The sequence below is a fragment of the Peromyscus eremicus genome, unplaced genomic scaffold, assembly GCF_949786415.1.
Source record: "Peromyscus eremicus unplaced genomic scaffold, PerEre_H2_v1 PerEre#2#chrX_unloc_4, whole genome shotgun sequence".
NCBI classification, from domain to species: domain Eukaryota; kingdom Metazoa; phylum Chordata; class Mammalia; order Rodentia; family Cricetidae; genus Peromyscus; species Peromyscus eremicus.
Genome location: NW_026734291.1, coordinates 1264722 through 1280389, shown reverse-complemented (window position 1 = coordinate 1280389; position 15668 = coordinate 1264722). Strand labels below are relative to the sequence as shown.

Genomic DNA, 15668 nt, shown 5'->3' with positions numbered 1-15668 from the left:
ATAACAAAATGACTGTGGTATCTGCCCCTGTATCCAAGATACCCTGAAACTTCTTTCCCTCTATAGTAAGGGTGAGAGTAGGGTGATCCTGAGTAACAGGCTGGACCCAGTAGGCGTCCGAGGAGCCCAATCCAGCTGACCACTGAGGGGTGTTTGTAATTGAGGGATTATCACAGACAGAGGAAGGTAGAGGAACTAGCTGTGCCAAGCGCGTACCTTGAGGAATTGTGACCATGCCATTTTCAGCAGTGGCCAAAATCTTAATTTCACCTGAGAAATCACTATCTATTATGCCAGGGTAGACCTGGACCCCTTGGAGGGCCACAGAAGCACGGCCAAGGACAAGCATGCAAACATTAGGAGGTAAGGGCCCTGTCACCCCTGTAGGGATGACCTGAGCCCCTTCAAGGGAGTTTAATACTGTTTCAGTGGTGGCACACAAGTCCAATCTGGCACTGCCTGGAGTTGCTCTCCGGAAGGAGGAGAATGGAACTGGGGCAGGAGAATTTGTTGTGACTGGGGAGGCAGGAGGTGAGTGGACCTCAAGGCCCCAGGGTGCACTCTTGGAGGCATTGTGGCCAGGGGCTGGCCCCTTTGGAAGTTTCCCAGCACCCACGGAGGAAGGGGCTAACTGAGATAATTGACTTTTGACCTGCATTCTGTAGCCCAATGACGGCCCTTGTTGCAGCGAGGGCCAAGAGTGAAAGGCAGGGGCCTCATAGAGGAGGCCTCCTGAGCAGGCTGGGCTAAGGGTTCGAGGCTGTTATCTTTCTGAGGACATTCCCTAGTGAAATGTCCGGGTTGTTTACAGAAGTAACAGGTGCAGACTCCAGGATGTTGTGAAGCCCTGAGGGCGGCACCTATAGCTAAGCCCATGGCATGGGCGGCGCCAACACCTGAACAGAGTCTCACATATTCAGAGAGGACTGCTCTGTTTTTATGAGGGCAGAGGACTTCCTGGCAGGCTGGGTTTGCATTTTCAAAGGCCAAGTGTTTAACAAAGGACATTCGTGTTCGTTTGGCCCAAAAAGTCTCTCAGTTGCATCATTTAAGCAAGAAACAAATTCACTAAAAAGTTCATCAGGGCCCTGACAAATCTTTGCTAATGAGGTGGTAGCCGAACCCTTTTGGGGCAGGCGTTTATACACCCGGACTTCTGCGTTTTGAATCTGGGCCAGGAGGCCAGGAGTGAATTTTGCCTGTGCTGCGTTTGTATCATCAGGGGGGTTGCCGAGAAGTTTCTTTAGTGTCCAAGTTTTTGAGCACACCTGTTCAATATTTTTTTGAGCAAATTCTTGACAATTTTCTGTAAATTCTATTTTCCAGAGGATAAAGTCACCCCCAGAAAGAGCCTCATGGGCAAGAAAATATTAGTCATTAGGGGTCAACCAATGTTCATGCTGGTTTTCCACCAAGGCTAATGTAAAAGGAACCATAGGACCATACTGAGCACAGGCGGATTTCAGCTTTTCAACAAGGCAGAAATTTAAATTGTGATAAGTCTGTCCTGGCAGGGGGGTCCTCTGGTGATGGCTTCTCCTCCTCCTCCCCCTCCCCCTCCTCCCCCTCCTCATTTTGATCTTCCAAACCCCCTGAGGGGCCGCTCAGGCTGGCAGCCTCAGATGAGTCCCCAGAGGTCTGGCTTCTGGTAACAGGAAATGCCAGGACATGCTGAGGCTTACTCATCGATATACTAGATTTTTGAGATGGTTTTAGTGGACCAGGAGCCACCACTTCAAGGGCAAAATCTTTTAAATTCTTTGTCAAGAGTTTTCAATTCCCTTAAAAGCTCAACATGTTCCCTACAAGCCTAGAGGGCCTGTCGCAGTGAGCTGAGATCTGTGACAGGGGGAGCCAACCCATCAAGAACGGGCCCGCAAAAATGGGAAGACAGAGAAACATAGGCAGGGGGCATTGTGGAAGGGGGAACTGCCAGAGATTTTTGAGGTTTTTAAAAAAGGGCCCAAGGACTCTTGTGTTAAGGGGAGATTTTTGCAGGGGGTCAGTCTGGATTATGGTAACGGGGCACCCATTTCTCTAGGGAAGCCTCCTTGGTGGGTTCTAGAGGGGAAATAGAGGTCAAATTAACAGAGGGACGAGGATGGGCAGGAGCGGACTTCTGGGGATTGTTAGGATTAAAAGTCGTGAGCATCCCCTCTTCCATAGAGCTCAGGTCGTGAACCGAGGGACAGACTGAAGGCAGACCAGAAAGTGCTGGGGCGGGGGTTGTCTTAGGTCAGGTAGAGGGGGAGCAAAAGGCTTCTTTGAAGATTTTTTCTCCTATATTAATAAGCTTTTGTATGTCAGGGGAATATTTATAGACCCTGAGAATGTCATTAATAATCAACAAAGGCTTTAAGGTCTTTTTTCTTTACCCTAGTTCCTTGTATCTTGAGGGGCTCATTTAGGCCAGAAAGAAATAAAACTTGTGACAAAATTGCCTGTCCCATGGCTCATCACTTTCTTACCTGCGTCGTCTCCGCTCTCCTCTGGGATCCCGTCCTGAACCGGGCGATTTCAGGGGGATCCACCAACTTCACTAAGGCCTTGATCTTCCTCCGGGAGATGACGATCCAAATCCTCAAGAGGTGGTTTCATCCATGTGGGGTGCCAGTTGCCCCACCTGCAGGGCTTCAATGGGTTCTTGACCACCCTAAGGACGGAATGATAGGGACAGGAGATACAAAGGAAATACACCAAGTCTAGATTCTGATCAAGGTGCCACTTTATTTTTCTCCAAGAGAGTTTATATAGTTCCTGCAGGGTGGGGCGAGCAAGAAGCTGTTATTTGCATAAGGTGAGGCAGGCTAACAGGATGTTTGTATAGGATGTTTACAGGGTGAAAGTGTCAAGGGCTCTGCCTCAATGTCCTGTGGCTAGGCAACCTGACTATAAGATGATCTAGTTGCCTGTCCTTAGAGATTCTGACCTTGTCCCAGACATTGTCAGGGCCTTGGAAGGTTAGAACGTTAGTCAAAGTTAAGGAGGCTATTTAGAAACTTCTGGTTCATTGACCAGTTGAAGAAACAGTATTTGCATCAGTTGGATTAGTTTATATCAGCTTTCATGAAGTTCAGGGCTCATAGTCACATGGAGCAGGTTGTCATTAACAACTGATGCTTGGATGAGTCTGTCAGCAAAGTTCGAACCTGTGGAGACAGATATAAACTAGAAACAAAACCAAAAATTTATGACCTTATTTGGAACTTTTAGACCCATATAATGCAAGCCTTTATGTCATCAGACTTTTATATTTCTCAGACCCTTTTCAGGACCATCCAACCTGTCAAACAATACCTGAATAGGGGAGTGTAAATTAAGAAAAGACAGAAAAAACAGAGACATACAAGAAACACAAAGACATAGGATAGATTTGGGAGGACTATCACTGAATACTGTTGTATCCAGTTTATTCTACCCAGTGCTCATATACAGCTGAGCAATAGACAAGAGAGCATCTGCAAAACATACTACATTATTACAGACTTCTTTATATGAAGATTCTTTGGGTTCAAGGAGCAGTTAAGCCACTTCCCTGCAACACAGATCTTAAAAGGTCTTATTAATAAAAAACCACAAGCTAGATATTGGGGTAAAAGCTGGAGGATTAGAGAGGTAGAGAGCAAGCTACTACATCTTAGCCCTATGAAATCCTGTGCCAAAAGAGAGAGTTAGCTCCTCTATGCACCCTGCCTTATTACTTCCTCTCTTCAGAACCTCTCAACATAGTTACTGAATCTCAGTATGCAGAAAAAGTGGTCCTACATATTGAAGCTGCAGAATTTATCCCTGATGAGTCAGAATTAAGTTTGTTATTTATTCATTTACAAGACATAATCAGAAACAGGAAGTATCCCTTATATATAACTCACATCCAATACCATATGAGTCTGTCAGGCCCTTTAGCACAAGAAAATGAGGAGATTGATCAAATATTGATAAGAAATGTACAGGAGGCCTCAGAGTTTCATAAAAAAATCATGTCAATACAGGGGTTTTAAAAAAGGATTTTTTCATAACATGGACACAAGCTAAGGAAATTATATGGAGATATCCTACTTGTTCATTTTACAATCAGACTCTACTACCCAAAGGATGTAACTGAAAGGGCACTCAGAGGAATGAAATCTAGTAGATGGATGCATTTCATTTTGTAGAATTTGGAAAATTGAAACATGTGCACCACACCATTGATACCTACTCTGGATTTCCATGAGCAAATGCTCTGAGTTTCAAAAAGGTTGATTCTGTAATCCAGAAATTGCTAGAAGTCATGGCCATCATGGGTACACCTATATATGTTAAACCTAACAATATCTAGCCTATGTCTCTGGTAAAATGAAACAGTTTTTTGCTTATTACAATATAAAACATACTACAGGTATACCACACAATGCTACAGGAGAAACAGTCATAGAAACATCAAATTAAACTCTAAAGGGTATGTTAATAAACAAAAAGGAGGAACGAAATCCCCCAGAAATAGATTACATAATGCTTTATTAACTTTGTATTTTCTCAATGATAATGAGAAAGGAACAATAGCTGCAGAAAGACAGTGGATAATAGAAGAAAAAAAACTACAGAGTTAAATCAGCCTGAATATTTTAAGGATGTGCTGACCTCAGAATGGAAACCAGGATATATGTTACATTGGGGATGAGGTTTTGCTTTTGTTTCTATGAGAGAAGGTAAGCTATAAATACCATCAAAATTGATAAAGGGCCGGGCGGTGGTGGCGGTGCATGCCTTTAATCCCAGCACTTGGGAGGCAGAGCCAGGCTGATCTTTGTGAGTTCAAGGCCAGCCAGGTCTACAGAGTGAGATCCAGGAAAGGCACAAAGCTACACAGAGAAACCCTGTCTCGAAAAAAACCAAAAAAAAAAAAATATGGGCTTGGGGATTTAGCTCAGTGGTAGAGTGCTTGCCTAGCATGCACAAGGCCCTGGGTTTGATCCTCAGCTCCAGAAAAAAAAATTGATAAAAGTTCGATTTGTACAAGACAGACCTCTTAATTAGAAGAGGTGATAGTTCCTCAACCAGCATAAACATCCCATTTAAAGTAAGTTGGCCTATTGGTATTACATCACACGTAAAATTCATAAGTCTTCCTAAATGTTTGTTTTGTTCTTCTCTACAAACACTTATCACAAATGGTGTTTATGTAGTCCGAGATCAATTAAAAATTAAAGCTGGCTTTGGAGTTGAAAGAAAGCCAAAATTAAGGGAGGTTTCTATTGCCACTGTTCTCATAATACTTTGATGCTATTTTGATTCTTTAAATTTTCCTAAAAGTATGAATTTTATATCAAAATTTATATATATATATATATATATATATATATATATATATATATATATATATATTTGTAACTCAACATAAATCCAGTTACTCTGGATAGAAGAGAAAGTAGGAAGTAGTCTTGAATGGATTGGCATAGGAGATCACTTCCTAAATATAACACCAGTATCACAGTCACTGAGAGAAACAATCAGTCAATGAGACCTCTTATACCAGAGAAGCTTTTGTAGAGAAAAGGACTCGGTCAACAAGACAAAGTGACAGCCTACAGAATGGGAAAAGATCTTCACCAACCCCACATCTGACAGAGGGCTGACATCCAGAATATATAAAGAACTCAAGAAATTAGACATCAAAATGCCCAACAGTCCAATTAAGAAATGGGCTATAGAGCTAAACAGAGAATTCTCAACAGAGGAAGCTCAAATGGCTGAAAGACATTTAAGGAATTGCTCAACCTCCCTAATCAGCAGGGGAATGCAAATCAAAAGGACTGTGAGATACCACCTTACACCCATCAGAATGGCTAAGATCAAAAACACTGGAGAGGATGTGGAGCAAGGGAAACACTCCTACATTGTTGTGGGAATGCAAGCTTGTACTTTTCCACTTTGGAAATGAATATGGCAATTTCTTAGAAAATTGGGAATCAATCTCCCTCTAACACAGCTATACCACTCTTGGGCATATACCCAAGGAATGCTCAATCATACCACAAGGGCACATGCTCAGCTATGTTCATAGCAGTATTATTTGTAATAGCCAGAACCTGGACACAACATAGATGTCCTTCAACTGAAGAATGGATAAATAAAATGTGGTACATATACACAGTGGAGTACTACTCAGCAGAGAAAAACAGTGACATCATGAGGTCTGCAGGCAAATGGATGGATTTAGAAAAAAAAATCACCCTGAGTGAGGTAACCCATACTCAGAAAGACAAACTTGGTATGTACTCACTCATAGAAGGATAATAGATGTAAAATGAAGGATGACTAGAATGCTACTCACAACTCCAGGGAGGTTACCTAGAAAACAGGACCCTAAGAAAGACACAGGGATCACCCAACAACAGAGAAATGAATGAGGTCTACATGAGCAAACTGGACATGAGGGGGTTAATGAAGGGCAAGTGTCAGGGGAAAGAAAGCTTAGGGGAGCAGGAGGTCCCAGCTGGATCAGGGACAGAGAAGGAGAGCAAGGAAAAAGAGACCAAGATAAATAAAGACCCCATGGGAATAGGAAGAAGAAAAGTGCTAGAGAAGTCCCCAGAAATCAATAAAGATACTTCCACAATAGACTACTGGCAATGGTCAAGAGAAAGCCCGAATAGACCTACTCTGGTGATCAGATGGCTAAACACCCTAACTGTTCTGCTAGAACTCTCCTCCAATGACTGGTGGAAGTGGATGCAGAGATCCACAGCCAGGCCCCAGGTGGAGCTCCAGGAGTCCAATCAGCGAGAGAGAAGAGGGATTGTATGAGCAAGAGATATTGAGACCATCATTGGAAAAAGCACAGGGACAAATAGCCAAACTAGGGGAAACACATGAACTATGAACCAATAGCTGAGGACCCCCCAACTGTATGAGGCCCTCTGGATAAGTGATACAGTTGATTAGCTTGAACTATTTAGGAGGCCCCCAGGCAGTGGGACCAGAACCTGTCCTTAGTGCATGAGCTGTTTTTTTTTGGAGCCCAGAGCCTATGCTTGGACTCTTTGCTCAGCCTGGGTGAAGGGAGGAGGGACTGGACCTGCCTCCACTGAATCTACCAGGCTGAGCTGAATCCCCAGGGGAGTCCTTGCACTGGAGCAGATGGAAATGGTGGGTGGATTGGGGGGAGAGCGAGGGGGGGACCCATAGAAGGGAGGACAGGGGAATACATGGCAGATACGTAAAATTAAATTAATTATAAAATTAAAGAAAATGAAGTGCTTCTTCCATCAAAGTCCTAAAAGAAAAAATCTGTTTTTGCAAGCTTTGCTGACTCTGATGTCTGCCCCCAGCATGTAACAGGATCCTCTTAAATTCTGATTTTTTTCAGTGGAAAAACTTTTACAACTCCCAAACATATTCTGTTACAGTAGTTTTTTAAAAATTTTTCTCCAATTTAAATTGGGGCGGTTCACTTCCACTCAAACAAACAAATGTTCCAAATAAGAATAGCAAGACAGAGAAGAAAATATTAATAGCTGGACTCAATACATACTACATGAATTATAGTAAGTCACGAAAATCGTTTATGTGCTTTTATTAAAATACAACAATGGGACAGGTGGCATTTATTTGTTGTAAGATTAGCCAGATAAGAATTAGAATTCTGAGATTGGAACACGCAAACACAACTCTATATTTAGGATCAAACATGTTCATTTCTACCTTCCCTCTTCATCTTCTTTACTTTTAGCATCTGAAAGTGGCTAATCAATAAAGAATAGCTAGCTGGTGAGTCTTTCCAAATGGCAAAGGACAGGAGCCACGCACAATATTTGCTAATGGTCATGAAGAGAAGTGTCAATTTTTTTCAACCAAGTGAAGTGATTCTCTGCTCTAAAGCATAATTTTCAGCATTTTTGTAAGTTTAATATCTGATTCCTTTGTTCCCAGAAAGAGATGTTCTCCAGAAATAGATGTGCAGCTTAGCTCATATAAATGCTAGCTTGTAACCCCACACACAAAAAGAAACATGAAAAAAAACAAAGTCCCACTTATGAAGGAAGTGATTTTGTAAGTCATGCCTTGTGACAGCACCCATCTCCATGGTGTATCCCAACCCATCTTTCTCTAGGTAGAAGAAACTGGCATGCAGAGAGGCTAAACTGCCAAGACATAACCAAGAATTTCCTGGGTATTTCTGCTGTCCTGCCCTTGTTTTGCACTCTGTTCCTCAGACCTGCATTCTAAAGCTTTACCTGTGGCTATTTCATACCTTATTCTCCTTGGATAACCTTTCATGTAGCTCAAAAGGGCCTGTTTCATGTCCTAGGAGGAGAAGGAAAAAAATCAAAGTGACTTTTCACATCAGATAAGGTCTATTTACTTTCAATGGAGGAAATTTGTCAAAGATACATTCACAGAAACTTTGTTGATGGGGCACAGAAATTAGACTGATACCGACAAGTTTTCACAGGGATCTACGTACATCAGCCCTGGAGTTAATCTCCAACATAAGGTAACTAGTGGACACATTGCTAGTCATTACTTATACCCCCGTATACCTGGAATTTATGGTGCTACATTGCTCTCAGCTTTAAGGAGCCTCTTCTGACCTTCAAGGAAGGACATAGCATAAGATTGAAATTCATTGTCAAGGTAGTGAATTCAGACCCAGTTCCCCATCTGAAAATTCCAATGGTCAGGAAATTCAAGGAAAAATACATTCATTGAAGTGAAGCTAGTATATAACACATTAGAAGAATTTAGCATGGTACTTGTTATGGCAAGACAATATCAGGGGACAATTATTGACAGGGTGAAGTGGTTTGTGAGTCTTTGGGTGTCTCTGGGTCTTTGTAAAACTGTGACAGGGAAACACAGGTTGGGTTCAGGAGGAAGTAGAATCTCTTCTTCTGAGACAGATAAGGTGCTGTTGAGCATTTCATGAAACACACATCTCACTGACTTGTGAAAACCCCTCTGTCATATAGTGCTTTCTTAATATCTTTATTGCACTGAATTATCAGGCACAGCAACTTAGAATGGGAAAAATTGATCATAGCCCACAATTCCAGGTAATAGTTACATTTTTGGAAAATCAGGATAGGAACTCAGTTAATCATATCACATCCATAGCCAAGAGCAGAGATAAACAAATGTACTCATGCTACCTCTTTTCTTATGCTTATTCTCTAGCTTCTTCATACTTACACAGTACAGGTTGCAGACAATGAAAGGATTCTGCCCATTTTAGGGAGTCTTATCTCAATTAACAATTAATAAAATCCCACAGAGACAAGTTCAAAGAAAAATCTCATCTATATAATTCCTCATTGAGGGTCCCTCTTCCCAGGTGACTAGTTTGATTCAGTCTGATAATAAAAACTAAGAATCACACTGCCCCACCATCACTGCCAGGATTTGAGGAGATTTCTGCCTGCATTCAGAGCTGTGGTCCTCAACCTGTGTGGGTCACCACCCCATAGGGGGTCGCATATCAGATATACTGCACATCAAATATTTGAATTACAATTCATAACAGTAGCAAAATTAGGGCTGGAGAGATGGCTCAGAGGTTAAAAGCACTGCTTGCTCTTCCAAAGATCCAGAGTTCAATTCCCAGCAACCACATGGTGGCTCACAACCATCTGTAATGAGATCTGGTGCCCTCTTTTGGCTTGTAGGGATATGTGCAGACAGAATACTGTATACATAATAAGTAAAACTTTAAAAAAAAACAGTAGCAAAACTAAAGTTAAGAAACAACGAAACAGTTATGTTTAGGGCTCACCACAACACGAGGAAATACTCATCATGCAATTTAAAGATTTAAAGGGTCAGAGAATTGGAAAAAAATAACCATTGATCTAGAGTGTCCAGTGGAACTCGAGTGTCTATGTTGCTAAATATGAAGGGGCTTGCAAAGGATTTTCCTGAATATCCTTTGCTCTAAGGGAAACTCATGTTCTGTGTGGAAGACTCCAGCTATCTGGCCATTTTTACTACCTAATAATAGCAGACCACTTTGAGCTACTGAACAGAGAGTACAACACCCACTACACACATGCTGATGACACAGATTTTAGTCACACTGGGCTCCATGACCATATCATGCTTCTATGAGTGCTTGTTCCTAGACTGTATCAGCCTCTTCCTCTAGCATAACTCTGCCTATCTGTTTCCTGTAGACTCTTTACCAGGAATTTGTTCAACAACTTCCTTCTCAGTCAGCATTAAGTCTATAGTGTCTTGTGGCTAAGGAGATAAGATGTAGGTACTTTTTTTTGACTTTACGTCTTTTTTTGTATTGTTTTGTTTTTTTCCATTTTTCATTATTAAGAAATTTTCTCCTCACCCCACATACTGTCCACAGAGCTCCCTTCCTCCCTCTACCCACCCCCATCCCTCTCTCCCAAGCCACTGCACATCCCCACATCCCCCAAACTGAAGTCTCCCATGGGCAGTCAGCAGAGTCCAGAACACTGAGCCTAGGCAGGTCCAACACCCTCCACACTAAACCAACGCTGTTCAAGGTGTCACACCACAGGCACTGGGTTCCAGAAGCCTGCCCATTGACCATGGATAGATCCCTATCCCCTGTCTGGGTGCCTCCCACACAGTTAGAGCCAAACAACCATCTTCTGTGTCCAGAGGACCTAGTCCAGTCTCATGGGGGCTCCACAGCCACCAGTCCACAGTTCATGGGTTTCCACTAGTGTGGCCAGTCAACTCAGTTGCAGGTACTTATGATGAACTTTAGCATATATAAATTTCTATGATATTATTACCTTGTGTACATAAAATTTCAGTAGGAGATAAAGATTCAGTTCTACACAGGGAAAGAACTGGAGGATGTTCAATCAATCAGGGAGAGATCTCTGGCTTTGGATGAAGGGGATGCTGAAGGGCTTCCCTTGTATCCCAGCAGAGGCTCCTGCAAAGGACAACTTGACATCTAGTGTAAGGAAAGCTCTTAGCAATCTCAGTTCCTATGACATCTGCAGCTCTTCCCGAAACATTCTATTGTATCCTGGAGAGCCCTGGCATCCTCTGTGATGTCACTTATGTTGTGGCAACACCCACTGTCCTTGGGAAGTTTATTCAGTGCCTTCACCATTTACTGATGAACATGATGGCGTACTGAAGATTCTAAATCAGAAAGAGAATGGAGAGGGTAGAGAGACAAGAGAGTGACTGAAGAAAGCTGACCTTCAACCTCAATGTAAAACGTCAAGAAAGAAATGGTCATCCTTGTTCCACATCTAGTATCCTGTTATGAGTGAGTACATACCACATCACCAGGCAGGCTACCTGGAAAACAGGACCCCAAGAAAGACACAGGGATCGCCCAATGACAGAGAAATGGAATGAGATCTACATGAACAGCCTGGACATGATTGGGGGTAGGGAAGGGCGAGGGTCGAGGGAAAGAGAGCTTGGGTGAGTGGGAGATCCCAGCTGGATCAACAATAGAGAGGGAGAACAAGGAATAGGAGACCATGGTAAATGAAGACCATATGAGAATAGGAAGAAACAAAGTGCTAGAGAGGCCCACAGAAATCCACAAAGATACCCCCACAACAGACTGCTGGCAATGGTCGAGAAACAGTCCGAACTGACCTACTCTGGTGATGGGATGGCCAAACACCCTAATTGTCGTGCTAGAAACCTCATCCAACTACTGAGGGATCTGGATGCAGAGATTCATGACTAGGCCCCAGGTGGATCTCTGGGAGTCCAATTAGCGAGAATGAGGAGGGTTTATATGAGCGAGAATTGTTGAGACCAAGGTCGGATAAAGCACAGAGACAAATAGCCAAACAAATGGAAACACATGAAATATGAACCAATGGCTGAGGAGTCACCAACTGGATCAGGCCCTCTGAGTGGGTGAGACAGTTGATTGGCCTGATGTGTTTGGGAGGCATCCAGGCAGTGGCCCCTGGTCCTGTGTCATTGCATGAGTTGGCTGTTTGAAACCTGGGGCCTATGCAGGGTCCCTTGGCTCGGCCTGGGAGGAGGGGACTGGACCTACCTGGACTGAGTCCACCAGGTTGATCTCAGTCTGTTGGGACGGCTTTGCCCTGGAGGAGATTGGAATGGGGGGCGGGCTGGGGGGAAGGTGAGGGGGGCGGGAGGGGGGAGAACAAGGGAATCTGTGGCTGATATGTAGAACTGAATTGTATTGCAAAATAAAAGTTTAAAAAAAAAAGAAAGAAATGGTCAAGAGAATCATGTAATGAGTTCTGTGCAAGAAAAGGGAATCTTCCTGGAGGATGTGGGCTTGTGCTGAATCTTCCAGTAATGGGGAACAGAAAGCTGGAGTCTCTGGGAACCAACAGAACTTCCCTGCTTGTCATGCCTCTTGAAATTCAAGGATTCCAGGATATTAATTGTTCTGGCTCAGAAGTCAGGAACTGGTAAGGCCAATTCTTTATGCTGGGAACTCTTGGCTTTCATTCCTTTTGGTAGATAGGCATTGATGTGTGAACATGAGACTGACATTAAAGCGGGAGGAATTAATGAAGTGAGCCCATTTCAAGGCAGGACATCACTCTACTTCCACCACAGTGGCTAACTTTAGTTACTTCCCAGCTGCTCTGTATTCCTCAGTTGTCAGTGAGGAGACTTGTTGAGTCTGGTGACTATGTTCTGCCCTTATATGTCTTCTCCATCAATAGTTATATGGTTAGAGTGACCTGTCAAGATATTTGGGGAACCTCTAAATGACTGGGGTGATTGCAAACTATGGCAATTTTTTCCTGACTTGTAAACCCACAGGCTTGTGGACTCTGCAGCCAAGTTGAATTCTGAGTCTGTAGCTGTGAATGAGCCTGAAGAGGCTATCTCCTTGGTTACTTGGAGCATGTGCTATGAGGGCAGAGAAAACCAAATAGCTGGGATAACCACTTCCGTTCAAATAGAGGAGACAGCTGAGTTCCACAGAGGGGGCATCTGAAGCACAGGACAAAATAATTTGCAGTGTCACCGAGTCACTGGTAAACAAGCTTTCTCAAACATTTGATTAGGACTCAGGGTGGTCTGTCCATTACCTTTGCCTTGTGATACTGCAAGTTCATTTATGTTCATCTACCCACAAGGAGCACCAGAGAGCCACCATCCCACCAAACCTTCCTCACCAAGATGCAGGTGAAGCAGAAGGTGCAGACTGACCACTCAGCTATAGGAAATGACCATTGAAAGAAAGTAACAGTGAGATCGCCTGATCGTTATCACAAAAGAGAGCATGAAGAATAGGTATTCATTCTTTCAAATGCTGAGGTTTCAATCTAGGTCCACTCTGTCATCATTACTTCATTTTATATAAGGTCTGTGTTTCTGGTAGGCTGCATCTTCAGGGTATGCTTTCAGGGTATGCCAAAATCATGTCTCTGAACTCCTCCCAAAGGCAGAACCACAAATGTGGACAGGAATGACATGAGGACAAAGATTATTCTGCTTCCTCTAAAAAGAAACAAAAACAGAGCCTGTGGCATGAGTCATAGTACTCATGGACTGAGGCAGTAGTATGAATTCCCAGCATGCATTTGAAGAAATCTATCAAGTGCTGTCTAGTGTGAGATGTTAGTTGCTGTGAGTTTGAGTTAATTTTTTGTTACTTACTTTAAAAGGCCTTGCACGTTTGATTCTCCAAGCAGCAGTTGGAGAGGCCTGGTCACTCATCTAAATGTGTCCATACAGGGACTCAGACTGATCCCTGATCCTTTTGTTCCCCTCTGAGAGGACACACCTGCATTCATTTGTTCAGCATCCAATTGATAGAGTTCTCCCACTCTCACACAGTCTCTCTTTCTCTGTCTCTCTAAGTATCTCTTTCTCTGTCTCTCATATACATGTGTTTATGTTGTGTATTTTTCTATGTGTTTGTGCATGTATCTCCCTCTAGTCCCTGCAGTTATGGATCTGTGGTTGGGCATGAGCAGTTCCCTATCTCACAGTTCCCAGGTTATACCTTGGTGAAAATTGGGAGTACCAATTTGAGTATTATAGTTCCACCAGTATACTTACTTTAGTGACACATAGATATTTCCATGCAGGTGTTTATAAATCTGTCATGATGTTGCGTCCCATCCTCAAAACTGTTCATGATGTTATTTTGGTCTCCATTGTGACAGGTTCCATCATAGACAATTTGTTTTTGCAGACAGGAGAAACATCTTCACAGACTCTGGAGGGTACACACCTGTTGAGTAGACACCAGGGAAATTCTTAGACAGCTATTTCGGCAAGCCTCCTGAGAGAGCTCATGCAACTCCACCTCCCATCATCTAAACAGGCTGCCTCTACAGGTGTAGGGTCAGCATAGGTGTAAGTAAATTGTTTGCAAATCTGTGGGTTGGTCCCAGGTTTGGATACCAATAATATAAGTAAATTTGTTGCAACAACTCTGGGGAAAGGTGTCCTGACTACCTGGGGAGTCAAGAAACACCTTCATCTGCTTAGGTCAGCTCTGATGGCTGGAACTGCAGGGGACAGTTTAGCCCTGGTGGACAAGGTATCCCACACACCTTGAGCTGCTCAGAACAGCAGCTCTGCCCTGAAGGTGTCCTGGACACCTGAAGTTGTTTAGCACAGCTCTGATGGCTGAAACTGCAAGGGACAGTTTAGCCCTGGAGGATGAGGTATCCTGGACACCTCAAGCTGCTCACAACAGCTCTGCCCTGAAGGTGTCCCAGAGACCTGGAGCTGTTGTGCACAGCTCTGACAGCTGGAACTGCAAAGAAGCAGCCCAACCCTGGACGGGACAATTTTCTGACTTCTTGGGATATTCAGGCCTGGCACTGGTGGGGGATGATCTCCCTGCAGGATACAAAAATCCTGCTCTTATCCTGGTGAGCTGCTACAGCTGAGCTTTGCTCAGTCCCCTCTTATGGGGGCTTCCTAGAAGAGCTCTGCTTCTCTTGCCTATGCTGTGGCTTTCTTTTGCTTCACTCTGCAAAAAGGGAAAAAACCCTGCAGAAACGTAGCAATGTACTCTGGCTCTGGAGAAAAGTGTTACTTTTTAGCTGTTTATGGCTCTGTCCACTGAGGGACGTCTCATCAAAGATCTTCTGTTCAGCTCCTCCTTGCTCTGCTCTTTCAGCTCCCTCCTGCTCTGTCCACTGGGGGACATCTCAACAAGGATCTTCTCTATGCCAGTGAATGAAGATCATCACACCCGAAATTTTTTTGAGAAAGATATTTATTTGGGAAGGAGGAGTCCAGGAGAGTAGCTGCCTCTACCATGTTGGACAGAACAGCCTTTTTTTTTTTTTTTAAAAATGACCAGTCAGGGCGGTTTATACTGGATGTTTTGGAGGTGTAGTCAATCGCGGGTTGACTTGGGGCCCAGGGTTCTACTGTTCTGCTCTGTGATTGGTTGATTTCACAAGGCAGTTGGCCAGGGGCAGAGATGGCTCTGATCTGAATGAGCCAAACAGTGTGTTTCTTTCTGCCCTGATCTGAGTCTTTCCTCCCTAGTTCTGGGCTCCAGGGTCAGGGAGGGTTTCTTTAGCCAGCCCCTTGACCCTATAATAGCAAGTTTAATAAATACCAGAAGTTCCCAGCACTTAGGAGACAGGATGTGGCATCCCGTGACATCCAATAGTCTAGAACACCCCCTGAATTCCTGTGATACTTGAGGACTATGTTCATGGAGTTCATTACCGCTAGGTCCAGGACCTACTACCAGCCAAATCCTTTCT

At 43.6% G+C, this 15668-nt stretch overlaps 1 long non-coding RNA gene across 1 annotated transcript; it reads right to left on the bottom strand.

Moving 5' to 3' along the window:
* Nucleotides 1–2724: 2724 nt before the first annotated feature.
* On the bottom strand, nucleotides 2725–11430 carry LOC131901162 (uncharacterized). Its single transcript, XR_009376405.1, has 3 exons — nucleotides 10752–11430; nucleotides 8220–8289; nucleotides 2725–3149 (listed from the first exon to the last, which is right to left on the bottom strand). It is a non-coding gene; the product is annotated as an uncharacterized LOC131901162 (long non-coding RNA).
* Nucleotides 11431–15668: the final 4238 nt, after the last annotated feature.